This window comes from Rhinolophus sinicus, chromosome 11 (assembly GCF_057876585.1).
Source record: "Rhinolophus sinicus isolate RSI-liver-muscle chromosome 11, RSI-T2T, whole genome shotgun sequence".
In the NCBI taxonomy this organism is placed as follows: Eukaryota; Metazoa; Chordata; class Mammalia; order Chiroptera; family Rhinolophidae; genus Rhinolophus; species Rhinolophus sinicus.
In genome coordinates, this window is record NC_142511.1 from 20165984 (window position 1) to 20192547 (window position 26564).

At 41.7% G+C, this 26564-nt stretch overlaps 1 long non-coding RNA gene across 1 annotated transcript; it reads left to right on the forward strand.

Moving 5' to 3' along the window:
* The first annotated feature begins 3408 nt into the window (after positions 1-3408).
* LOC141569356 (uncharacterized) lies at positions 3409-26341 on the forward strand. Its single transcript, XR_012492898.2, has 3 exons — positions 3409-3545; positions 17948-18034; positions 26218-26341. It is a non-coding gene; the product is annotated as an uncharacterized LOC141569356 (long non-coding RNA).
* Positions 26342-26564: the final 223 nt, after the last annotated feature.

Here is a 26564-nt window from a genome sequence, read left to right on the forward strand (position 1 = left end):
CTTAGCCTCTGTCTTAGCCTCCGCCTTCAAGGAACTTACAGCGCATATGCAAAGACTAGCAAGGACTAAAGGGCTTTTACATTTAAAAAAATGTCATCCTTTCTTGCTTGTTCTTCATTACCTCTCAGTAGTAATAACTTGAGTGGATTTTTCGTCACTGTCCATTGTAATCTGTCCAGAAAAACCATAGACCCATTCAGAAAGGTCCAGGAGGAGAAAACTAGCAGCTATATCTGAACTGCTTGGGAAAGAGCATAGTTTAATAAATGAATGGACTCTTCTCTTGTTTCTTAAATTGACAAGAGTCCTTGCAAGTGCCTTGATAAAACAACAAGCAAACAAAAGTCATTGTTATGTACAATCTGATACATAACGCAACCACGTAACATTGTGATTTGTTGGAGCTTTGGCTTCTGAAGGGGAGAGTCCCCTTTCTGAAGTCTTTTATTTGATAGATAAGGACACAGATGCAGAGATGATGAGTGATTTTACACAAGATTTTGCAGCTGGTGTGTGGACCGCTTGGACTAGACCCTCAGTATCCCCTTCCCAACTCAACGTTTCTGTAGCCTTTGAAGTCTCCTTTTGTCTAACTTTGAGTGAAAATTCCTAGAGCGCAATGGCCTGTTTACTACATGGCTTGTTCTGGACTCCGGCTAGCAGTGTGTTGTGAGGGACTCTGAGAAGGAACTTTCCGACACAGACGGTGTTGGTGGTGAAGTTAGATCCATTTCCAGTTATGAAGAGAGAAAGGGGGCTTCGCAGGTACTTTCCCTTATATTTCTCTCTTTCTCAAGGAGTTCATTTAAAGCCACTGTTTTTTCCTCCCAGACCCCTCAGGATGGTTCAATAGTATTTCTGGACGGATTGCAATGGACAGGATGAATAATAATTCTTACTACTGAGAGCTAAATAGAAACAAGCAAGAGAGGGTGGTGTATTTAATTTGTGTACATTTCTTACATTCGAGTCCTTTTGATCCTCGCAAAAGGCTTCTTTTATCATGGAAGAGGAAGAGACGGTACTGCGGGTTCCCCCAGTGTTGACTAAATCCCTCTCCAGAGCTTTATTGCTTCTGAAAGGATCCAGGTTCGCTGGGGAAAGTGGAGCGAGATTTTAAAAGGGGTGCCACCTAGTGGTCGCTGTGATGATCAGCAGCTGACAGCGAAAAAGGCCAGTCGCTAATGAGAGCAGCTGCAGCCATTTATCTCAACGCTGCCAAAACGGCCAGAAGAATCATACAGCATTTACATTGGGAGCAACCTCCAGAGATTTTCTATCAAGCCATCTGCCTCCAGTCAGCACGAATAATACGTCTTATGCTTAGTGTTGTATAAAACACTTTTATAAATATTATTACATTTAATCCTCATACTGGCCCTGTGAATTTTGATACAATCGTCATCTCTATTTCAAAGATGAGGAGATGATCCGTCATAATTTAGGTTTCTTCAACAAAATGTGAGCAATGAATTAGGGGCTTGAACTCAGGCTTTCTAGACGTACCTCCCCACTTGAAATCACCCATCTACCAACCTCAGGAAAATATACAGAAACTTAGAGACTGAAAAGAGACAGGTTCTTCACTGGTCTTACAGCCTTTGCACCAGAATTGAGTCAGTGTTGAGAACCAACTATGGATCAAATGTTTGAGTTAGGAGAGTTTCTTCCACCTGCAAATTCACCTCCAAATTTCCCTTCAACAAAGAATAAATGGAACATCTTGGCCAGCAGGAACAAGGCAGGCTTGACGTGGACTGGTGGTGGGGAGGGTGCTGCTGTGTCCATGGGGCCGTGAATGATGGGGCCCTCCCGAATACTGAAGAGGCTGCTGGTTGTGTCAAAAGAATCCTTGTAAGAGGAAATTAAGCCGGATATAACCCCGCTGTGAAATCCTTGGGCATATCTCAGGTCCCTGGTTGAAATATTCAGTAGTTTTCAGGGAGAAAATGAATTAATGAATAAGGTCATCTGGCAGGAGAATGAAAAAAAAAGTGTTCACAATGAGATACCACCTCACCCCAGTCAGGATGGCTATCATCAATAAATCAACAAACAACAAGTGCTGGCGTGGATGCGGAGAAAAGGGAACGCTGGTGCACTGTTGGTGGGAATGCAGATTGGTGCAGCCACTATGGAAAACAGTTTGGAGATATCTCAAAAATCTGAAAATGGAACTACCTTATGATCCAGCAATCCCACTCCTAGGTATCTATCCGGAGAAATCCAAAACTCCAATTCAAAAATCTTTATGCACTCCTATGTTTATTGCAGCACTATATACAATAGCCAAGACCTGGAAACAACCGAAATGCCCATCAGTAGATGACTGGATTAAGAAACTGTGGTACATTTATACAATGGAGTATTACGCAGCCATAAAGAAGAAAGAAATCTTACCATTTGCAACAACATGGATGGACCTAGAGAACATTATGTTAAGTGAAATAAGTCAGAAAGAGAAAGACAAATACCATATGATCTCACTTATATGTGGAATCTAAAGAAAAGAATAAGTGAATGAACTAATCAGAAACAGTTTTGGAAAAATGGAGGAAAAACTGAGGGTTGCTAGATGGGCAGGGGGGTGGGGATAAGGGGAAGGTGAGAGGTTTTGGGAACGTACAGAGGGATAGTGGATGGGGGGAGGGGGGTCCACACAGTGTGAGGGATATAAATGATAAATGTCTAAGTTTTGCTTTGTCTTGTGCACCTGAAACTAATTAATAAAAAAAAAAAATAAATAAAAATAAAAAAAAAAAAAAAGTGTTCAAAATATCAAAAAATATATATATAGCGGGAGTGCCAAAAAAATGTATACACACATGACTTGCATTCATCTTGTTATCGGTATATATTATTACAATTTTAATACAGTTTTTCCTTTCTTAAAATGTGTATACATTTGTTTTGTCTCTCTCTCTCTCTCTGTGTCTATATATATGTATATGTATATATGTATGTATATATACATATATATGTATATGTATATCTATATACATATATGTATATGTATATATGTATGTATATATACATATATATCTATATGTATATATATACATACATACATATATATATGCACACACACACACATATATATATATATATATATATATATATATATATATATATATATGCTATCCCACCTACTCAGCCACTTTTTCTCTACAGAGGGGCCAATACCTCACAGGTGTCTCTAGTCTTACCTACATCACCCCTCACCTGCTCTCATCCTAGCCCACTCTGACTTTTATCCCATCCTACTGTGTCTCCTGGCCCTTGGATATTCAAGGACAAGCCTTAGCAGTTTGTGCAATCACAGGACATGCTCTGAAAAAGAAGCAATCTTGTGTGGTTTGGTTGTGTTAGAAAGAAGGCATTGTTAATGGAGGTCTTGACCTCTGGGCTGAAATAGCAAGCTAGGGATGTGTTTGCTTTTTCTGGCTGTTACTGGTTAGAGAAAAAAATACATTTAGAAGGGGAAAAGTCATCTCTGTGTTCCTGAGGGATCGGCTGGAAAGGAAGGTTTCCGAGATTCAGGCCAGGTAAGAGTACAAACCTCGCAGCAGGGGTTCTGCGAGGGAAGGTGGGGAAGGGACATTCCTTTTCCTCAAGGAAAAGCCTGCTGGTTGTGTCAGATGAGTCCTTCAGAGGAGATTAAGCTGGATAGGACCCCTGAAGCTTCGGCCTTCTTTTCTGTTACCATCCCCTAGCAAAAACAAAGAAATCCAAGCCAGAGACAGAGCTAGACTAGATGTCCTGTTCATTCGTACTGGGGTTATAAGTAAACCGGCTGCAGTGTCCAGTGTGTCCTCAATCCCATTTTTCTGTGCCTCTGCCTGCTTAAAATCCCATCAGTGCAGGCAGAGAACCCTGTCTGGAGCCCAATCGCTAACCCAGAGCTTATGTGTAATCGCTCACATCGTATGTGTAACCCCTTTCTCAATGGGGAATTTCAGTCAATTTCCCGCACTTTCCAATTCCCAGTCCCATCTTTTTCTTCTCAGAATTCAGGAAGTCTGGTATAACTCTCCACTGTCTACACTGAGTAGGAGATCTTAAGGGTTAATGAAGGACCAAAGGGTTCCTTCATCTCTCTCTCTCTCTCTCTCTCTCTCTCTCTCTCTGTTGTTTTTTTTGTTTGTTTGTTTATTTTTTATTTTGGTTTTGTTTTGTTGTTGTTGGGTTTTTTTTGCTGGCATTACCTTCTCCATAATCTAAATACCTCAGAGTAATTACAGTGCTCTTTCCTCTGCTGACTCTGCACTGCACTTCGGTGAGAGGTGGTCAGTTGGTTCGCAGATGATGTTGTGCATAGGCAAGACTGTCAGACTTTGAGAACCCCGCCCCCCGCTCCAGCTCATGTGTCCAGTGCTTTACTAATAACAATAACAGCAAGGACAGCTCCAAGAGCATTGACAATAACAATGTCACACCCTCATTCAATGCAAGATGTTTTAATAATTTTAAAGAATTTATTATGTGCCAGGCATCATTCTATATATTTGAAATTCATCAGAGAACAAAACAGTAAATATTTCTGCACTCAAAGAGCTTTCCTTTTTAGTTCACAAAGGCTTTTGCCCAGTTACCTTATTGAAGATTTTCCAGAAGCTCTAAGAGTGCTGAGATCTGAACTTCCTGTTTTTATAGATGAAGAAACTCTGCTGTCTGGCTCCTTGTGTCGCTGAGTGCTTCTGCTTATCCCCAAGTCAGATTGCTGGTCAACCTAGTCCCTAACGTCTTTCTTGGATTTTCTCTGCCAATATTTATGCCAACACATTGATTTTATTTCCACATTGGCCGCTAAGTGTTTCTGGAAGAATAAACGACCCAGAATGAACTTGAGCATACATGCATTCTTCACCAGTCACTAGCTGGGTAACCACAGTCAAATCTCTTTATTCCAATTTCCTCATAAGTAAAATAGCACAATAAGAGTATGATAAGACATCCATGACACCACACTTAGGGGAGTGCTGTGTGGAATGTGTTATGCTTCACACAGATGCAGCATAGGGAGCTTAGCAACAAAAGCAATCTCGTGGAATTCCATCTGGAATATGAACTTATGAGAATAATAAATTCTAAGTTCAGCTTATTGAGTAAAGTACATTTTCTGTTCTGAATGGAAACAAGATAGGAATTTTCTAGTGGATAAGCGAAGGGACTGTTTGATAAGTGGAACATCAGTATAGTCTTAGCAGAAAAAGAGAGAAAGTTCATTGTCAAAGAAGTGGTATCAGAATGTCCCTAGCAGCCCCGAGAAACTCAGGTCAGGGAGAGAATTTCAGTGGCCCTTTAATTCATCCCTCTGCCCCAGGGCAGGATAACATGTGGCCATGGGAAGGCTCCTGGGTAGTTGCCAATGACAATTGGCATCACCATTACCTTTGGATTGTTCAGAGCACAAGGCAAACAAGACACTAGCAACTTGGGTTTGACTTCTTCACTTCTTCTGTCCATGCCCTAGAATAAACGAAGATCAAGTACAACAGGTAGCGGGCAACCTCTTCCCAGGAGGCTCCATCTAATCCAGACCCTGGGTACCCTCATTGCAGAGATGACCTAAGCCCTGGAACCCATCTCAGGGAAGCCTGTCACACAAAAGCAGCCTCAGGCTTCTAACAAAACTGCTGCCCCTGTCAGGTCTGGAGGCAGGAATGCAGACATCTCTTCCATAGAGGAGAGAAAAATGATATGAGAGCAGCTTGGATGGGAACAATATTTCAGGCATGGCTAGCTGTTAAAAATGAGCTAATTCGGAAGAGGCACATTTAAATAAATATAATGCAAAGGCATAATGGCACAAGATAATAGTTTTGAATGGGGAATTCTAATGACTTCAAGTGCATTTCACAGGGCAATTAATACACATGTCAGTGCTGCAGCGTTCAGCAAAAGGGGAGGGAAAAAACAGGGTCGGGAGCACAAAAAGGGGCGACAGTGGCAATTGATAAAAGTAGGGTTTGATTTTCTTTGCAGAAGGAGTAATGCTTACAAATATAATAAAAGAGGAAAAAAATAAGTGTGTCAGGTTTTATAATTCAGCTTGTAAAATTCAGAATGATTAGTTTTTGAAGCGGGCAATTAGTCCTTTTTTGCATATTCATGGGATTTAATTAAATGGGGTTGGGCTTTCTCCATTCTTTTCTGGTTACTCCCTTCATTACGCTCCCCCACCAGAAACTAAAAATATATCTGATTCCCGTCAAACTGAGGCCTCATTCTCTTCAAGTCATGGAGGAGTTTCCCTCTGCTGATTGGTATATACAAATGCCCAGGATTATCTTTAAGAAATTACATGTTTTTGTTGTCTCCACTGTAAGTCAACAGATGAGGTATGTGATTCTTCAGGGGCTGAGGAAGAGACTTTGGATGAAAGCAAAGGGAGAGATTACAGAGGGCCAGAGGACAGTCCCCGGGGACAGACAAAAGACATCTTACTTGCTGTTTCTTCTTTATATGTGTGTGTGTGTGTGTGTGTGTGTAGGGAGAGAGAGAAAAAAAGAAACAAGGTAAGAAAAAGGGAGAGGGAAGAGAGGAAGATGAAAGGGAGGGAGGGAAGAAAAAGAGCCTGCAGAGATCCGACTCATCTGTTGTCCAGTTTGGTGGAGGCCTGGAGGACAATTTTATGCCAGCCAGCAAGTATACGATTGTTTTCCTTTTTGTTTATATTCTTTTCAAATGTTGCCTAGAGCAAACAAAACGAGAAACTAATGAACTAACAAACTCCAAAATCCACACGTAGTCAAAAACCACCTCAGCACAAAAGGGAGAGACCCAGTGGCCCATTTGGTTTGCTCCCATCTCCTTAGTGCACTAATTTCTGTTGTGTTTTGTTTTCTGTATTCATGTGTGTGTGCGTGTGTGTGTGTGTTTCCCCAAAAATGCAATCATTTTTTCTAATGTTTTGTACTAAGAATCTCTGGTCAGCTTCCAAATCGCTAGCTCAGGCATTCTCCTTATGTTCAGGTCTTGTGAAGGCTTTTGGTTCTTTCTGACATCCCATTGACTGTTTACGCCACTTTTTCCCTTTTCAAATGCTTTGTTTTTAAATGTACCCTCTCCCTTCCCTGCCCTCATTAATGCACACACAAAACTCCCCTTGAATAGGGACAGAAGTGATCATTTTAGTTCCTCCTACAAATAAAAATATTTACAGATTTTGTCTGCACAAGATTTTGCTCATGAAGAAACCAAGGCTGGGAGAAGTTAATTATTCAAGATCACAGAGCTAACAAGAAGTTGTATTAGAGAATTTGAGTTCATGTCTGTCAGCCTCCAAATTCCACACTCCTTTTAACACACCTGTGTCTTCCAACTTCTAGATTCTGAGTACTAGGAGAGGAGAAATTCCTAATCCTTTTATAAGGAGAAATGATGTTGATTTTCCCTGAAAGGGGAGGTAAATTGGAGAGAAGGGACTGACAGCAAAGAGACAGTATTTCTTCTTAATTTCTGATGTTCCTTTTCATTTGGAGTGATAGCATTAGCCAATGCTCCTCAACTCCCTTCTCCATTGTCCCTTTTCTTTGGAATCTATCTGCCTGTAGAGGTTGCATTGCAGGGACCTCCCATTCTCTTTGCAGAATAGTCTATGTCTAGGGGGATAAGGCTATTTAATTCTGGAGTTTAATCTTAGGAAGCCTAAGTTACACTTTGCAATAAGTCTATAATAAATAATAAAGCTGACATTTTGGTCTCCATTTACCTATCTCTAACCTGTTCTGTCTCTTTTTTCTTTGTTTTTTATTTTTTATTTATTTATTTATTTTTATTGGGTAACAGTGTGTTTTCTCCAGGGCCCATCAGCTCCAAGTCAAGTCGTTGTCCTTCAGTCTAGTTGTGGAGGGCGCAGCTCATCTCCAAGTCCAGTTGCTGTTTTCAATCTTTAGTTGTGGGGGTGGGGGAGGGGAGGGAGGGCACAGCCCACCGTCCCATGTGGGAATTGAACCAGCGATCCTGTTGTTAAAAGCTCACGCTCTAACCAACTGAGCCATCTGGCCGCCCATAACCTGTTCTATCTCTAAGTTGTCCTTCAACTGGTTTAAAAATCAGGTGAAGAAAAAAGTATTATCTATTGGACCTCCTCAACCTTCAACGTAATCCTTACGAGTGCCTCCTCCAACCCAGTCATTGTGCTAGGCTGATATTTGCTAACTTTATCTTGGGATATGTCATCCAGTGGCTGTGAAAAAAAGGTGCTGACTCCATTGTTTGATTGCCTGTGGACACTGAAAACTCATGGGGATGACCCCTGAGTCTGGACCTGGCATTTTCAAACACAGACATTGGGGTGTAAGCAAGTAGATATGGGTAATTAAATTTTGTGTGAATACGTGTATATGTATTTTTCTAGTAAAGGTCCATAACGCTAATGAGATACTCAGAGGGTCTTTGACCCCCTAAAATAAGTCCCTAAGTTATAAAGTCATAATAATTGGTACCAGCTTGGAACAAACTTCACAATGAGCTAGTAAATTTTTACACTAAGTGACTCTTACTTATTTTTAGTGTCTCCAAATTCTGGTCTGATAATCACAACTAGAAGAATGGGACATTTACTTGAGTTCTGAAAAAACAAATTCCTGAGGCTTGTAAATTACTGTTGAGAATGCATTATATATTAAAGTGCAGGAAATAGGGAGAGACAGCACCCAGGCCTTAGAACCCTGTTCCGTCCTCTCCTCTTTGGGTTTCCCTGTCCACTGCCCATGACTACTGTTTTCTGCACTTGGCACAAATGCACACCTAGCCTGGAATGGACAGCCATTCCCTCTTTGGCTTCCCTCTTGCCTTTTGGGGAACCTGTTAAGTAAATCTCTGCAGTAAACTTGCAATCTGCATTCTCCAAAGATGTCCCCCATGCTTTCCTTAAGAGGAAACTAGACTTCATAATGCATGGCAGTCTAATTCATAAATAAATATTGTATGTACCTCCAGATGGTTCATTAGCCAGTTGTTATGGCAATCAGCATTTCAGCCAATTAAAAGCCATTCTCAAGACTTTAAAATATGTTGATTGTGGAAACATGAAGTGCCTCAAGACTGTGCAGATACACTTGTATGCAAGAGGCATCTCTACCTTGGCATAGGAGGGAACTGGTGGGGGTGGGAAAGGGGAAAAGAGGCACATAAGTACCGTGCAGACACCAGAATGAAGGTCAAGGATGCAGAGAGAGGGAGACATTTTCATTCCTCTCTACCTTGAATGTAAAGAACTCTTTCAGGGCACTCAGAAATAGAAGGTGCTATTCACCATAATTCTTGTGGATTCCTTGAAGGTAGTGACTATATCTTGTTGACTTTTGTGTCTACACTGCCTGGCACATAGTAGGTGACAATTTATAGTAATGAAAAAATAAATAATGAATAGTTTGACAATCATAATCATAATATAGTGTAACAAATAGTAGAAAAAAAGTGAAGTACTCTTGTTCTATTATTGAAACCAAGGACACAACATGTGACTGGGTTTAAACAGGAGCCAGTGAAGGAGGCTGCTGCTGCAGCCTTGAGCTGGGACAGAAGCTCTGTGGACAAACACTGAGTACATAGAATCAGATGAGAGAGAAAGCAGTAAGATACGAAAAGAGACAGGGACCATGCTTCACACAGCTCTGCAGCCCTGTCTGCTTGTAATAGTGCCTGTTACATAGTAGATGCTCAGCTGATTTGATTAAATAAACAGTGGTTCTTTTCATCACCTCAGAATATGCTAAACCATGCCATGTATGAGTGACTGAGAGAATCAAAATTCTGAAATCTATTTTGCACTTTTTCATTCCCTCCCTGGAGAATTGTTTTCCAATCATAATACTCAGAATTAAGATTTCTCTTAATTTTTACTCTCTCATCAAAGGATTTTCCCGGGGAGTTGGACTCCTTCAACACCAGGAATAGAAAGCTTTTCAGGGATCCAGTCCAGGGGACAGTGGAGGGTCTGGGATTCCCACCTCATTGGCTGCCAAGAGGTCTGGCTCTACTCCCAGCGATCCATGACCCCCTCTTTTTCTCCCCCGCATCTCTCCACAGAGCTGTCTGGACCTCCCCACACAGAAATCTGCTGTCTCTGAGATTGTTCTGATACAGTGAAAGGAGGGGGAACACAAAAAATAACTTTCCTAGACAATCAGAGCAGATTATTTTAATGAGGGCTTGGAAACAGGAAACAAACGACACCAAATTAGCCTCACTCCCATTTGTCAACTGTGTTGGTAAAGACACTAAGCCTGTGTCTGAGTCAGCAGTGGGGGAGCTGGCGGCTGCCTCTGATTTCAGGAAGCTTCTCTTACAGGAGCTCTGACTCGCTTTCTTTCACAGAGCTGCCCCTTTCCACCTAGCTCAGTGCTCTCTATTCAAATTGTTTCAAGGCTGCCAGAGCCCATCATTGTTAGTCTAAGTCTGCATTAAATCTCCTCTGGGTAGAAGTACAGCTCACTGAAGGAGAAGAGGGTCCCAGAGCCCACTTGTGACTCAGGGAAAGGTAAATGACAGAATAAGGATACTCACGTTTCCCATACTCTCCCCAGAGCAGGGAACGCATTGAAAGATGAGGCAGTTTCTCTAGTTCTCTCTCAGGCACATGTCTCTTTCCTCAATACTGTCCAGTTATCTCCTGGCAGCCCCTGGGTATGTCAATGGGAGATCAGCCGTTGGTCAGGGATGGACTGTTGTTCCACAATTCGCAAAGTAGAATAATGCCAATAATAATGTTCCTGTGTGCGGCTGGATGGGAGGGACGGAACTCTGAAACGGGGCCTCGGGTCAGAGTGGTGAAGAGAAAAGGACTACGATAGATTATTACATTAAGCAAAATGAAATTGTTTCCCTGCTGGGAAGAAGGAAAGTCATTAACTCAGAGAGTCCAGTTATCAGGGAAAATGATATCACATCTGCAGTGTTTTTTGGATTGCAATTTAAGAGGAAAACTTGTAAGAGAATTTGATGTGGGGTGAAAAGTGTTAGATTGATAGCTCGGGGAATTGTAATATGTTGTTTCTTTGCCCACCTCTTGGTCTCTTTGTATTTCTTGGTCTGTGGGTCTCATCTCACCTACTCTGACATTCATTCCTCCCTCTCCAGAGAAGGCGATGTGTAGCAGATATTGAGGTGAACTCAATCCCTTTATATTTCTGAAACCTTGTAAGTTCTCAGTTTTCAAATCCATACATACTCATATATTCAAGTTGGCTCTTCGCTTGTAAGGATATTCCAGGGCTTCCTGCCTGCTTCTGCTACTCTTAGGGTCACCATGTAAGGATATTCTTTCTAGAACAAGGGTGAGGTCAGCCCAGGGAACAAGGGAGTGTTTATAACATATGTAAATAACTTAAAGCTAATCATTCAACCAAAAGTGTTTTGCTGAGCACGTCCCATGTGCAGAACACTGGATTCTGTGCCATGGAAGACAACGATGAATGTGACCTGAAGAGTCCCTTGAAAAATTCATAATCTAGATGGACAGATAACACACACAGTGCAGTCTAATCTAGAAATACCAGGCAGTCAATGGTCACAGTCACTGCAGAAGCTCTTATTTTTTGCTATCTTTTTACATCCTCAGCCCAATCTCAATCCTTTCATATCCATCTAAGTAATGAATCATCAATGAGGTGAACTAATTTTAGTTAAATGTTTAGAGTATAAAAACCTACTGTAAAGGGATCAAACATATGGTGATGGAAGGAGAATTGACGCTGGGTGATGAACACACAATGTGACATACAGATGATGTATCACAGAATTGTACACCGGAAACCTATGTAACTTTACTAACAATTGTCACCCCAATAAACTTGAATTAAAAAAAATAATAAAATAAAAAGGCAAATTAAAACTGTTAAAAAAAAACCTACTGTGCAGAGCTCTGCTAATCACATCACTTTAATAAAAGTACATTGTCTAATTTTATAGATAAAGTTAGAACTGAGTAAAGACCTCACTGTCTTAATACCACAAGCTCAGTCCTTCCTAGCCCAGAATGGTTTATTAGTTGGTTGCTGAGAGATACACTTTTTCTTTCTGATTCTTCTATGCTGTTTTAGTTATTTAATAGGATAATCTGTTATAACCTTAACATACATTGAACCAAATAAGGCAGAAATTAAGTAGGTGGTACAAAGTGGACAGGAAACTCTGTTCTACGAATTCATGTAGGGAAATAGGCTGGCTTCTCAGTACTTCCACCCTCAACATGGGACTTCTGTGTTGGGGTCTAAGGTGGCTACTCCAGATGTCACCACATCCCAACAACAGGGCATGGGAAAGAGAGTAGAGGAAAAGTTGTTAAATTATAAAGTCCCAAATTAGATGCTACACTCATTACTTCCACTCTCATTATATTGACCTAAACTTAGTAACATGTGCATATCTAGCTGCAAGGGAGGCAGGCAAATGTAGGTTCTAGCAGGAAATTCATATTCCCAAATAAGACTTTGGGATTCTATTACGAAAAGTAAGAAGAGAAAAAGGAACGTGAGGATAAAATTAGTTTTCTCTTCCATGCCATTTTCTACCATACTTCTACTAACCAAAACCTTCTGTCTCTATTACCCTGGATACTAAGGAATAAGTTACCTTGTTTTTTCCTCTGGTGTTCTAGTTTCCTTTGTCTTTAACCAAGCAGAATATCTCCTGACTTAATTTGTGTCTTTGAATCCTAAAACTACGCTGGAACCCTCAAAAACCTCTGTAACTTTCCACTCTGTAGTCAACTACCTTTTCATTTGCTGAATTTACATTGGGATTTTTGAAGTACCTTGTCTTTTGTTGACAAAAACATAAATAGAGAAATCTGGTTAATGCCTGCAAAGGTCTTTTTTTTCCCTCAATTATGCCTGCTCCTTTTTAACTACTTTGTTCTCACCCAGGTCCTATCTCAGTCTTCAATTAGTTCTTCTTACTGTCTCATTTGCTTCCCCGTAATGTAATTTCCCTGGTATTGTCCTTATAGCCGGCTCTGTTTGCACCCAGAGAACATCTTTATCACTACAGATGATCATTTAATTTATACATTCACCCAACTACTCATTTGTCAAAAATCTAAAGTCTAGGCCTACTCTGTGCAGACTGTTCTAGGCACTGGGTACACAGTGGCTAACTGCACGGTCTCTGCTGTCACAGAGTTCACTCTTGCCCATGAAGACAGGTGATAAACAAATAAACTCAAGTGCAAAAATTGTACAAAATATCTTGAGGAAAGAAAGACACCCATGATAAAGAGAAATAAGGAAGGCCTACTTAGGCTGGGAAATAGTCTGGAACATGATGCCAAATCTAGAACCTGAAGGAGAGCAGGGTTGTCCAGAGAGTGTAGGGAGGACATTACTTCAGGTAGAACACCACATATGGAAGCCCTGAGGTAGAAAAAACATTGGGGTGTTTGAGGGATTAAAAGAAAGGCAACGTGACAAAGACGTGAATTGTACAGCCACAAAAGATGACGATGAGGAATGGAGACAGTGCTGAGGTGACAGCAGAATACATAAGGTTTGTGAAATGAAAAACTGCTGAAGAATTTTAACATGGTAGATGACTATTTTAACTAATGTTTTCAAGCTCACTTTGCTGTGGGGGAATGAGTGGCAAGAATGGAAGAAGAAAAAGACTAATTAGGAAACTGTCAAATAGCATCACAGTTCTCCAGGTATCTGGCTCTTTCTTCAGGGTTCATTGACACAGACTCTTCTAGTTACTCATGAGACCAGTGCCCGTGAAGGTCAGACTACATCACCAAGTATAGATGAGAAAGTAGATCTTCATTGTATTGCATTAGTTCATGTAGATGGGCAATTTCCAATTAACCACGGTGAAACTAGCAATGAAATGTTATTAGAGAATGACAAAGAAGTTTGCAAGAATTTTATGGAACGTGACCCTGATGAATAATCTTAATTCAAAGCAATTGCTCTTTCTGCTGCATAGCTTGTCAATAATGGCAACACCAAATACTGTATTATTTATAACAAAAATTAAATTTCTGCTGCCATATACTAACTCAAAACTTTTGATATTTTCGTTAACTTGACTGATTAAACTTTATGTGAATTAAACTTTGAAACAACAAAAAATAAAGGAGAAAACTACTGCCATAGTCCCAAGGAATAAAAGTGGCCTGGACCAGGATGGACAGGGTGATGGGAGGATCATGGTGTCTCGCTAGACTGAGGCTCAGGTAAAATACATTCTCCACCTGTTTTTATAAGTAAAGTTTTCTTGGAACATAGCCACTTCCATTCATTTTTATATTATCCATGGCTACTTTCTGTCTTCAATCGGAGAGATGAGTAGTTGCAACAGAGACCATATCACTCATGAAACCTAAAATATTTACTTTCTGGCCTTTTGTAGGCTCTGCTGAATCCTGCTCTAGACAATAGCTTCAAAGGGTATGCGATGTGTAGTGGAAGTTAGTCAACTTACCTGCTAAATGATTTTTCTAGATTTTTTTTAATCTTCCCTTTGCTATACAATAGAAATCTCTCCTTTTCACCAGCTTGGGGACAAAAAAAGAAGAGTTAAAATGAGTATCTTGTGAACTAAGGAAATGCTGAATGAGTAAGAAAGAAACCCAGACAGCCACAGCCATGCTGAATTTCTAGTGGTGTCAAAAGAAGCGATTGACTATGGAAAGAAGCCATACTTACTGTGTTTTGTTTTTTTCCATTAGAAACATCTGGATTATCTCCACACCTTCAGATCTCCTTGTAGCTACAATAGCTTAGTCCCCACACACCGAACTAGCAATCTACCAATTATTTCCTTGCTCGACAAACATCACTCACAGCCCTATTATGGCTGGAAGGCTTTTTAATAAAACTGTCTATAAAGATTACAAAATAAACCTATGGAGCACCCTCCTCAATACTTCCATCTGTTTCCCCACTGATTTCTCTCCCTTTCCCACAGAGAAGGTTTGAGTTTCCAACCAGGTGTCTCTTCAGAGCTTTATTAGAGAACAGTTGAATGCAGCAATCTCTGCCTTCTCTCAATGCAGCTGTATTCCAAGGAGCTGCTTTTCACAAATGATGTGACATTGAAGTACTCATGATTTTGACTCCTTCCTCAGATCACATCCCTCTAGTGAAGGCACCAGGCATTTTTCATTCAAGCTGAAAGCAGGACTAGTCTTATGCCTTCTACTTTAGTCTCTTCTATAGGTTGTATCCACTGTATTAAGAGTATAGGTAGCTTATCTGTCTTTCAGGCAAATAGCCATTGTGTTCGCACCCAAGGTGAGAACACACCATTTCCATTTTCATCCAGGAAAAATCACTTTAAATTAATTCAGAGGAAAATTGTGGGGACAGAGTCCCAGAGAGCAGTTTCCAGGCTCTCACCCTCACATGGAAAGGTGCTGGCTCAGGTAGTAGATGGCCGTCAGTTGTGACTAGTTGGCCATCAGCTGTAACCAGTGAGCCAATTAGCCACTGATATAACTGCCGTGGCTACACTAGTCAGCATGGATTGCGGACGACACAGTTAGCAAATGTGGTTAGCAAGTGCGGATTGCGGCCAGCAAGTGTGGCAAGCGGATTGTGGATTTTGGATGGTGTTGCTCCTACTTCCTGTGTCTCTCCCGACTGCCAGTGAGACTGGGGTGCAGGAAGACCCCTTGTTGGGGTACTGGCAGATGTCTGCTTTTGTGTCTCGACCAGCCGCCATTGAGAATATAGTGGTATGACTCCCCTGTCTATGGCTCCGTGGGTGTTCCTTTTTGGCCTCACCATGTCCTGCGTTCTTGTGCGGGCAGTGGGAGCTGAGACCCTGCATTATAAAAATTGATGTGAGAAGGGAGATAGAATTCCTTAGCTTTAAAAGAGATTAAGAAATCAAATGAGTGGACACAAACAGCATGGTTCCGGCCAAGTGGAATGCTGGGAGTTCATGCCAGGGAGGGTGATGAGCTGAGGGACTGGCCTGGAATCCATATAACTGAGTTCATGGGAGTGTGGGCTCTATGTCTAAGGCGTACAGATCTCCTAAGGGATCTTGTTAAAACGCAGATTCTGTTTCAATAGGTCTGGGGTGGGGCCTGAGATTCTGCAGTTCTCACAAGGTCCCAGGTGATACCCATGCCACTGGTCCATGGGCCACACATTGAGTACCGAGGGCAAAGGATCTAACTGTAGGGTCCACACGGATGTGGGTTCAAGATTTTTTAAATAACATAGGTTACCTAGATTCATTTGGAGTCTAAATAATTCAGTGCCCATGGGGGATGATGATGTGTGAGATTTCAGAACCAGAGTGCAGACTCAGAAGAGAAGCTACAAAGCACTGCACCAAAAGGTCATAGGTTTCTCACGTACATGCTGGGATTATCTGCAAAAACCTTGACAGGGGACTTTGGCCCCAAATATCTAGGCAGAAGGGCAGGTTAGCAAGATTGGCCACAGCCAGGACCTGAGCCAGGGAAGCTGGAGCCCGAGCACTAAACCCAGTCAAGAGTAGGGGCTGAGCACATGGACTCAGCTCTCAGGGGAACTGGGCAGGAAATCTGGCTCTGTCCCTCTGAGACTCTTTTCTTGTTTGTAAAAACTCAACTTATGGGTTTGTTGGGAGCTTTAAATAAGATATCCCATGTGTTTCAGGTTTCAATCCCTAGAAGCAAACCCTGAGATGATGATGTGTGTGAACTGATTTATGACACAGGGATCCCAGGCAAAACCGGTTGGGGTACAGAGAAGGGGGACCTAGCAAGGGAAGGGAGCCAGGCGAAAGGCCAAGTTCTATGAGAGTAACTGCAGCTCCGTCCCACAAGGGGGCGCTGCAGATAGAGTTGTCTCAAAACCAGAGCACGGTAGCTGAGTTATTTATATCTTCAAATCCATCAGTCACTAAGGGCTGCCCCCTGAGAGATGTAAATTCTCAAACATTTCTGGTTCTCTGCACACACGAGAAAAGGGGTTTCTAGAACCCCAGGTCAGCCCTTTAACAAAGAATCAGGGGCTGGTTGTTGTGAGCAAAAACCCACCGGAAATTTTGTTGGCCCAAAAATGGTAAATGGCAAAGCGATCCAAGGCATGTGAAAGGCACCCGAAACACTCTGTTAGATCATGTGAAGGCCTTCGCATGGTTTCTGGCTACCTTAAATCATTGGTAAACTTATATGTACTGCCTAATCATTATCTCAGGAGACAAAGACAAAGAAAGACAAGAGGGAGACAAGACATCCATCTCATGGTGCACTAGGCAGTGGGACCAGCGCAGACTTCGCAAACGCGACACGTCATTAAAAAACCTGGAATCCAGCTAGCAAGGACCTAAATGCCCAGAAATTCTTAAGACCCACCTACTGAATGTTCCTTTCATCTCAGGGATTCGTGGACTCAGATTCAGCACTGGAAGTGTGTTTCTAGATGTGAGTGGCCATCCTTTACTGCTGTGGCTGATGGAGTGAATAACCTCGCTGGACTCATTTTCTCATCTTTAAGATGAGAAGTCCTCTAACTCTAAAATGTTATGGTTTGACACACCACTAAATACTAAGCCACGTTCCCCACACTCACACATCCCAAAGTTAGGTATTTTCCTTCCTCACTTAAACAGTGTCACAGATAGTTTATCTTTGTTTCCTGTATCTAGCCTTTATAGGTATACATGGCACCAACCCAGGTTGGCCTCTTGTAGCTGCGATGTCACATAGTATTTCTAACTGTGATTGATTAGTAGCTCTCTCTCTCTCTCTCTCTCTCTCTCTCTCTCTCTCTCTCTCTCTCTCTCTCTCATTTTCTGTGCATTAAAAAACAGCTGAAATGTCTCGTATCCTGATTTTGGAGATTATAACTTTCAGGATATATGGGTAAAGGGGTGAAATGAGAGGCAAAAAATTCTACTCAGGCAGGATTTTGATGCGACTAATTATTCACCAAGATATGGATAAGTCCATTTTCGTAAGCAATGAATTGGCTCATTTAAAATTCCTTTGTTTTCATTTTAGAAGAAAGAAAAAGGAAGAAAGTCAAAAGGATGAAAGAACAAAAGAAGCTACCCACCGAAAGACAGAATCTCTGCCAGCACGTTTAAGGTTGGTGCCAATTGCCAAGCAGCTAGAAGGGCCTGCTTACTGCAGAGTATAGAAAAATGGAGAGAAGAAACATGATTCAAACAACACTTTCTGAGTGGGGGAGAGAGCTTCAGAGAATTCAAATGCTAACTTACCTGCCTGACCTGGTAACACAGCCAGGAACAATAGGTTATCTAATTGAAATGGGGTAGAAGATTGGAATCAGACCTAGAACAGACCGACCCCTAACACAGGCTGGCATAGGCTTTGTGCAGCCAGGTGGATGCTATTGGTGGACAGAGGGCATAACAGGCAGCAGGGGGATCCAGACTATCACTTGGTGCCAATAAAGGGAGCAAGGGTTTGACTACCTGTTCTAGAACATTGCAGTGTTCAGGGCAGGCATTATTATGAGATCCAGACAGATGATTTCTTGTCAGCAAGGAAGACATATGGTGATGGCTGAGAGTCCAAGGACTGTGGTCGCTTTGCTATAGCTAGTAGGCAACTCCCAGTCACAGGGTGGTTTTGAGAATCAATGCTCCTGTCCTGCGTGGCCTCAGAGTGTGGACTGGGAATTCTTAAGAGAAAGGGCATTTGTTAATTAGGTTACTCAATTAATTTCCATAACAAACTACCACAAACTGGGTGGCTTAAAACAAGGAAATTTGTTCTTTAATCTTAGGAGACTAGAAGTCTGAAATCAAGGTATCAGTGAGGTTGGTTCCTTCTGGAAGCTCTGAGAGAGAATCTGTTTCATGCCTCTCCCAACTGCTGGTGATTGCTGGCAATCCTTGGCATTCTTTGGCTTATGGCTATATAATCTTTGCCTTCATTATCACCTAATGTTCTTTCTCCCTGTGTGTATCTGTGTCTGTTTTCTCCTCTTATAAAGACATAAATCATTGATTTAGGGTCCACCCTAATCCAGTCTGACTTCGTTGAATTTAACTTACTACATCTGCAAAGACTCTGTTTCCAAATAAAGACTGAGGCTCTGGGTAGACTTGAATTTAGGAGTCGGACATAGTATGGTGGGTGGATTCCGGGGGTGGAGTGAGGAGAGACACTATTCAACCCAATGCAGTTTCCGAAAGAGGTTGCAGCTCTGTGGAACAGTATAGAAACATGTCACTAGAGCAAGAGCGTCTGTTTGTGTTCTGCTTTGGGGAACAAGGTTGAAGCCAAGGCATGAATAGAGGCACAAACAGGACCGTACTTCAGACAAGACGCCTGAAAAAAGCCAAGGCCTCCAACTCGCTCTTTCATTAAACTCAGCAGAACTCATCTGTTTAGTAGAGGAGAAAGAAGTCATGAGAACTCCAGTGTACATGTGCATGCTCGCACACACACTCTTGTGCAGTGCTGTGCCCTAGGGGAGTGTTCAGTGGATGTTAACTCATCAGAAGGAAACATGGTGGAGAGGACTGAGCAATGGCCTGATCCCAACACTGCTATTTACTAATGCTGTGACCTTGAGCCAGTCCACCCTAAGAGTCACTAAATATCTCCCTCCCAGGGTTATTGTGCAGGTTTAAGTTGATGAGATAACATCTATCTAATATCTAATTATTAGACTGGCACTTATTGGGTGCCATAAGATATAGTAAATATATCTTATTTATATCTTTACTATATCATATAACCATAAGATATAATAAAACTGTGGTTCCAGAAATGACGATGGAAGCCATGAAATGGTGACTCCAGTTCCATGTTTTAACAAGTAAGCACGATGCTTAGTTTATGTGTTTAGCCTGAACTGGGGTTGAGCTCCCACTGAAGGATCCTATTTAAATTAGCACACCTCTCCTTCTTTTTTTTTTTAATTAACATTTTTATTAATTTCAGGTGTGCAAAATAATATAATAGTTAGACATTTATCATTTATATCCCTCACACAGTGATAACCTCCTTCCCCCATCTATTACCCCTCTGACATCGCACAGAGCCATTACATTTCCACTGCCTCTGTTCCGAATACTGTACTCCGCTTATATATATATATATATATATATATATATATATATACACATACATATATATACACACATATATAGTTATATAAATATATATATATAAACTATATATAAACCACAGTTATATAAAAAAAATATATACATATATATAAAATTGTAGTTGGCATTCATTATTGTTCAGCTTCCGCTTCAGGTGTACAGTGCAGTGATCAGGCATCTACATCATCCCTGAGGTGGTCTCCCTAATGAGACAAGTGTCCATTGGATACCCTACAAAATCTTTACATTATTGATTACATTCCAAATTGACTTTCATATCCCCGTGGCCATCTTGTGGTTACTGACTGTGCTTTCTAATCCCCTCACCTTCCCCCTTATCCCCAACCCCTGCCCATCTAGCAACCCTCAGTTTTTCCTCTATGTTTCTGAGACTGTTTCTGATTGGTTCATTCATTTATTCTTTTCTTTAGATTCCACATATAAGTGAGATCATATGGTATTTGTCTTTCTCTGTCTGACTTATTTCACTTAACATAATGTTCTCTAGGTCCATCCATGTTGTTGCAAATGGTAATATTTCCTTCTTTATGGCTGTGTAATACTCTATTGTATAAATGTGCGACAGTTTCTTAATCCAGTCATCTACCGATGGGCATTTCAGTTGTTACCATGTCTTGACTATTGTGTATAGTGCTGCAATAAGCATAGGGGTGCATAAATTTTTTTGAATTAGAGTTTTGGATTTCTCCAGATAAATACCTAGGAGTGAATTGCTGGGTCATAAGGTAGTTCCATTTTCAGATTTTTGAGATACCTCCATACTGTTTTCCATAGTGGCTGCACCAATCTGCAATCCCACCAACAGTGCACAAGAATTCCCTTTTCTCCACATCCATGCCAGCACTTGTTGTTTGTTGATTTATTGATGATAGCCATTTTGACTGGGGTCAGACACCTCTCCTTCTTTCCCAAGATCCTGGTCCAACCCGAAAGGGTACTGGCTTTTTTCTTACCACGCATCCTTTCTTCATAAGAACCACTACTGTACTGAGACATCTCTACTAGTCTGAGAATTATTAATGGCAGTAGAATGTGAGGGCTGCAGCTGCCATGTCATTCCACTTTTTGTGTGTGAAGAAACTAGGGTTGGACATTCCAATACTATTAGAAATTCCAATGATATACTTTCACATCAGCCTCGGTTAGATTTTCTTAGATTATTTTACACATAATAGGGCACCTCTGAGATTCTGATTAAGTTTGTACCTTTAGAGAGAAATAAATAGACTTTCAGAGTCTGTCAAGAAAAGAAATTCAAGACTTCCTACTGAACAGCTCTGACAAGGTTAACGGTGTCAACGCCGCAAAATAAAGCACCATCAGAAGGAAAGATTGATTTGTTAGGCTTGAGGTAGAGATGTTGAGATGAGAAGTTGAATTTAGGTTCTGGGGAGAAACAGATATAACCACCAAGAGCAAAGAACTCTGAAAGACTGGACTCAGATTATTCAGACAAATCCAGACCCTCAACCAGTTCAGGGCATATGCCAAGCTAGAGCCAGTAGAGCCAGAGGTCACAAGAAAGACTCAAGAATCCCTGAGGGGCAGGCCACCTCTCAGACAAGGATAAACACATCATCAGTGGGGAGGAGAGTACCTGGCAGCTTCATCCAGCGAGTCCCCTTTTTTGTCCGCTCAATGTAGAACCTCCGGTCAACCCAGATACACCTTGAGCACCTCCTACTGTGTAAAAATCACAATTGTGTGATTCTTCCCTTGTGATTTGGCTAATGTTAGAGGAAAGGGTGATAAGACAAGAAAACACATGGACTTATTTTTAAGATAGTATGTGTGACCTGTGGCTGGATAACATTGGAAATAAGAAAAAACCACTTTATTACAGTATTACCAATTCACTCCTTTCTGTTTGGACCTCTCCCCCTTTATCATCAGTTTTAATCTGCTTTCTCTGAAAGTTTCCACTCCAGTTTAGAATAGTCACAGTGGAATTATAGGTCCTATTTTAGTTTATAAAACATACATATTTATGTCACTTGATCCTTTCATTGCCCAGTGATGTAAGGGTTACTGGTAACCTATTTTACAGAGGGAAAAACAAGTTACAGCTAGAAATAAATTGAACCAGGACTAGTATCCTGGACTACTGATTCAAAACTCAGTGCTACTTCCACACATCACACTTCACCCCAGTGGAAGAGAAGCGCCTCGAAAGAGAACTTCCTTCAGCTTTAGAGGCAAGTGAACCGGGGGTGATTACTTTTCCCTTTGCTTATGGCCCTGCGGTAGGGACTGATGGTAAGAGTGTTGAAACCAGGAAAGCTTAAGCTCAAACTCTGCTTTGAAGGCACCAGGGCAAACAAAGGAAGTCAGGAATACCTCTGCTGCCTTCATCACTTAATTAGCTGAGCATCACACTCCATTTAGTCTTGTCTCCGAGACACTTGCAATTGTGTAGCTTTCTTGGCTTTTCATTCCACGAAAGGCTTTTTCATACCAGTGTCTCCAGTCCCTCGGGGAGCTGGACGGGAAAGGAAGAAGAGGTGTAATGGGGATTCTATGAGCTCAACTCTTCATTGTCTTCCCCTGTGAGCTCTGCTTTCTATTGCTGTCTCCCCTGGTGAGGTTCCTGGGTAGCTACCTGAATGGAACATGAAATGTTTTGTGATCCCATTATTACTCACCAAAATACAGGAGCCACAACTCTGGCGCCTCACTGCCTCTCATTTAAAATGCCTTTTGCTACATATATTTTTAATTTATTTAAGTGAAAGAGAAAAAGAGAAGAGACAAAACAGACTCAGTAGATGAAGAAACAAAGGAGAGTCCCTGGGGCTACCGAGAGGCAGTGCTATTAGGCAGAGACAGCCAAGCACTGACAAAGTGCTGAAGCAACGCGCCAGCGCAGCGAATATAGTCACTGAGGATCAAACAGGAGCCAAAGCTGTAAAAAACTTGCTCCATTCTCTTCTCAACTGGCTTCAGCTGCCTCCCAAGCTTTAGTAAGAGAAGCATAAAATGGCTGTTGGAGATAAAAACACCCATAAAAATTTGGTAAACTGGAAAGGCAAGAATTGTACCTTTTTGGCTTTGACTCCATAACATTGGGCACAAAAGTATCTCGGGGCTGGGCCTTTGGGCAAAAACACTTGGGAGTGAATTTGATCCAGGCTTCCCAAGGATCATGCTCACTTTCTAATCTATTGGGAAAAGAAGGGAGGTTAGCCTTAGTGGCCTCCCTGCAAGCTTATGTGGAGCCACTGATGCAATGAACCCACTCTAGAATTTTGCCACCCCAGCTTGTTTGCCTGCTTCTCTGGCTGCCTTCCTGAGAGCACTTCTCTCTTCGTTCAGCCTGGCTGCAAGAGAAACAAAAGAGCAATCTGTAGTACTCTACGCCGTTACTTCAAATACCAAGTGATTCATCTCAATGATTCTAGACAGTCAGGTCATCTTCTGATGTGATGAGGACACAGCAGAAATGGGACTGAAGCGACGAAGAGCTGAAACTTAGTGTGGGAACCCTTCCTCCCAACCCTGCTTATTTTTTATGTTGTTGTTTGTTTGTTTAATTTCAACTGTCATGAAGGAGAAAATAAATAGATTTCACCCCTTCAATTGTATCCTTCCCCTCTAGCCAGGGTATTTCCTCTTCCTCTCTTCACACCTCCCTCAGTCCTTCATACTCCACAAGTGACACTTGCATTAACATCTGCTGAGAGTGGAGTCTATTTTGGAACAAAAGGTCTTTACAAAAGTGGATATGCAACAGCTTAGCAAGGGTTCAAAGTTAAGGACTTTGACGGAAGTAATGGCTTTCATCTTTAAGGATCTGAGAACGTCAGTGCTTCTCATCGTGTCCTTCATTCTGGGAGAGAGAGGGGAAAATATAGAGGGAGTCTTCTTTCAACGGACCAACCGTAATAACCAGTCTATTTAAAAGTTCATGAATAAGAGATTGTATATAATCTCTGTGTTATGAATTATGCACAGACTGTGGACAAAAAAGAGCTAGGCAACTTCCCACTTGACTCACCTCGGCCAATTTCACCTTTACTTCTAACATCCTTGGGCGGCAGCATTCGTCGTTATCTACTTTAATCTATTAAAAAGGAGTTGGTCCAGGAAGAGAAGGCTGCTAAGATCAAACAGCCTTGACTTTGGTGAACTCATATAATCCTTAAAATTTCTTTCCCTTGATACTTAATTTCAAATCACCTAAACTAATTTCCACTTCAAAACTCCTGACAGAGACTTCAATGGCAAATCCTAGCTGTTAACCAAAGGGGAAAAAAAGAAAGAAAAAATGGGAAAAGTGGCCAGTTAAGAAGTGGGCAGAGACAGAGAGAGAAATGGGAATAGCTTATATGACGACCAGTAAATATCTTTGATAAACACGTGGATTTGGAGTAAAATTCAGCTGCTACCTCAACAAGTAGTGGGGCTAAATGCTTTGAATAAACATGAGTGGCTATATCTCAGACATACACAACTCTGTGAGCCGTGTCTTCCACTAAATACTGTAGTCTGGCCCCCTCTCCCATTTCCTCTTGATATTCAGTTGAGTATCTCAGCAGCAGCTGAAAGTTGCATATCTGCCCCGTCTTGCATGAGGCTGGTGAGTCCAAGACTGGACGTCTGGTTCAGGCTGGTTGCTAGCACCAGTGCTTTCAACGCGATGTATTCATATTCCCGGGAGCCTCACGAAAACAGGTCGTCGGGTGATCATCTGTGGGATCCAGCTTGTTATACGGTTTCCAGCAGATGTAATTCTTTCCTCGACTACTTTTCTCTGTAGTGGAGACAGAAATGATGGAGACAGACTGGAATGGAGACAGAAATGATGCTTGTTAATTTAGCTCAGCCTTATAATATTTCAGCACTAAAAATAATGTTAGGAATCGTTTTATCTTCTCCTGCCTTTAAGTAGAGCTGCTCCTATGTGATCTTGAAAAACAATAGCTGACCATATTTTTTTAAATAAAATTAAAGAGTGAGAGTGCTAGAGACTGAATGTTTGCGTCCTCCCAAAATTCACATGTTGAAACCTAATCCCCAGTGCATTGTATTTGGGAGGAGGCCTTTGGGAGGTGATTAGGTCTTGAAGGTAGAGCCCTCATGAATGGGATTAGTGCCCTTATAAAAGAGACCCCAGGGAGCTTTTTCAGCCCTTCCGCCAGGTGATGACGCAGCAAAAAGACAGCCATCTATGAACTAGGACGCAGGTTCTCACCAGATTCTGAATCTTCTGGAGCCATAATCTTAGACGTCCAGTCTCCAGAACTGCGAGAAATAGATTTCTGTTGCTTATAAGCCACCCAGTCTACGGCAACTTTGTTATAGCAGCCAGGGCAGACTAAGAGAAGAGGAGGTTAATATTTTCGAGCATCCAGTATGTGCCAAATACTACCTAAAATATTCACCCTGACCAGTGCAAACAGGAGTGGTTGTAGAAGTGAAAACTGAATTTCTGGGAGCCCAAAGTTTTCCCCTCATCTCAGAGCTGAAAAGTCTCAACATTTGGAACCTGACTGGTCTTGTGTCAAAGTCCATGTGCTTTCAGAAACGCTGTGCCCTCTGCCCCAAGAGAGTGCTCAACCTTGCTTGGAAAGTTGTGTCTTACCGTCTACAACCAAAAAGTGCTTTCTCATATCTTGCCTAAGCTCTCCCTGTTATAGGATACTTCCCACTTCTCTCACTCCTCTGATTTATCTCCAATACAGCTTTAAAAGTCAAATGACATTTCAACCTTTTGGAGAAATACCATCCAATCCTTGGAGACTATTGCTTCCATCATCTCATTGTGATCGGCATTGATTAGGATTGCATTAGGGTTAGGACGCAGATGTGGAAGGGCAAGGTTGAAAGGAGGAAGAATTCTGCCTCATTGCCACAAGTCGGATGCTCCCCAGCTGAAAATATCTCGTCATAAATTCAGATACAGTGAGCTATATTACCCACACCTCATGCTGTAATCCACTCTGTCTCCTGGGGGCTCCCCATTACATACTGAATATTTGGGGGTTTGCTTTAAAGCCTTTACTTATCAAATAGTGTTAGGGGAATGAGTGTGTAATGAGGAAATTGGCAGGCGTCCCAGAGTGATGTGAGGGGCTGGGATTCAGAATGCTAAGCCACCATTCAAAATGTAAGTAATTAAAATTAATTAAAAATCATTAGACAAACCTTAATTTTTGCAATTTCAAGGTGCAAGCCAAGTCACCAGAGCTCATAAAGAATGTGCATGCTGTCGCATCTACGTGATGTATTTCCATGACCTGAGCACGGACTGAGGAACTGAGCTGAAGGCAGTTGGGTCAAAGTACTATGGTGAGTCAAAGCCTCTGTTTAAGAAAAGAAGTGCGTGCCCGTAGCTATGGCTCCTGCACTGGTACAGCACTGCTTGACCCACTCATTCTCTGATCATTGATCCGCACACCCAAGGGCTCTCTTATGGCAACAGTGTCCAGAGCAGTAAGACCTCACCTCGAGCTGCTTATGATCCAATTTGGATGGAGGGAGGATAGACCAGAAGCCAAGAATAACACAAATGA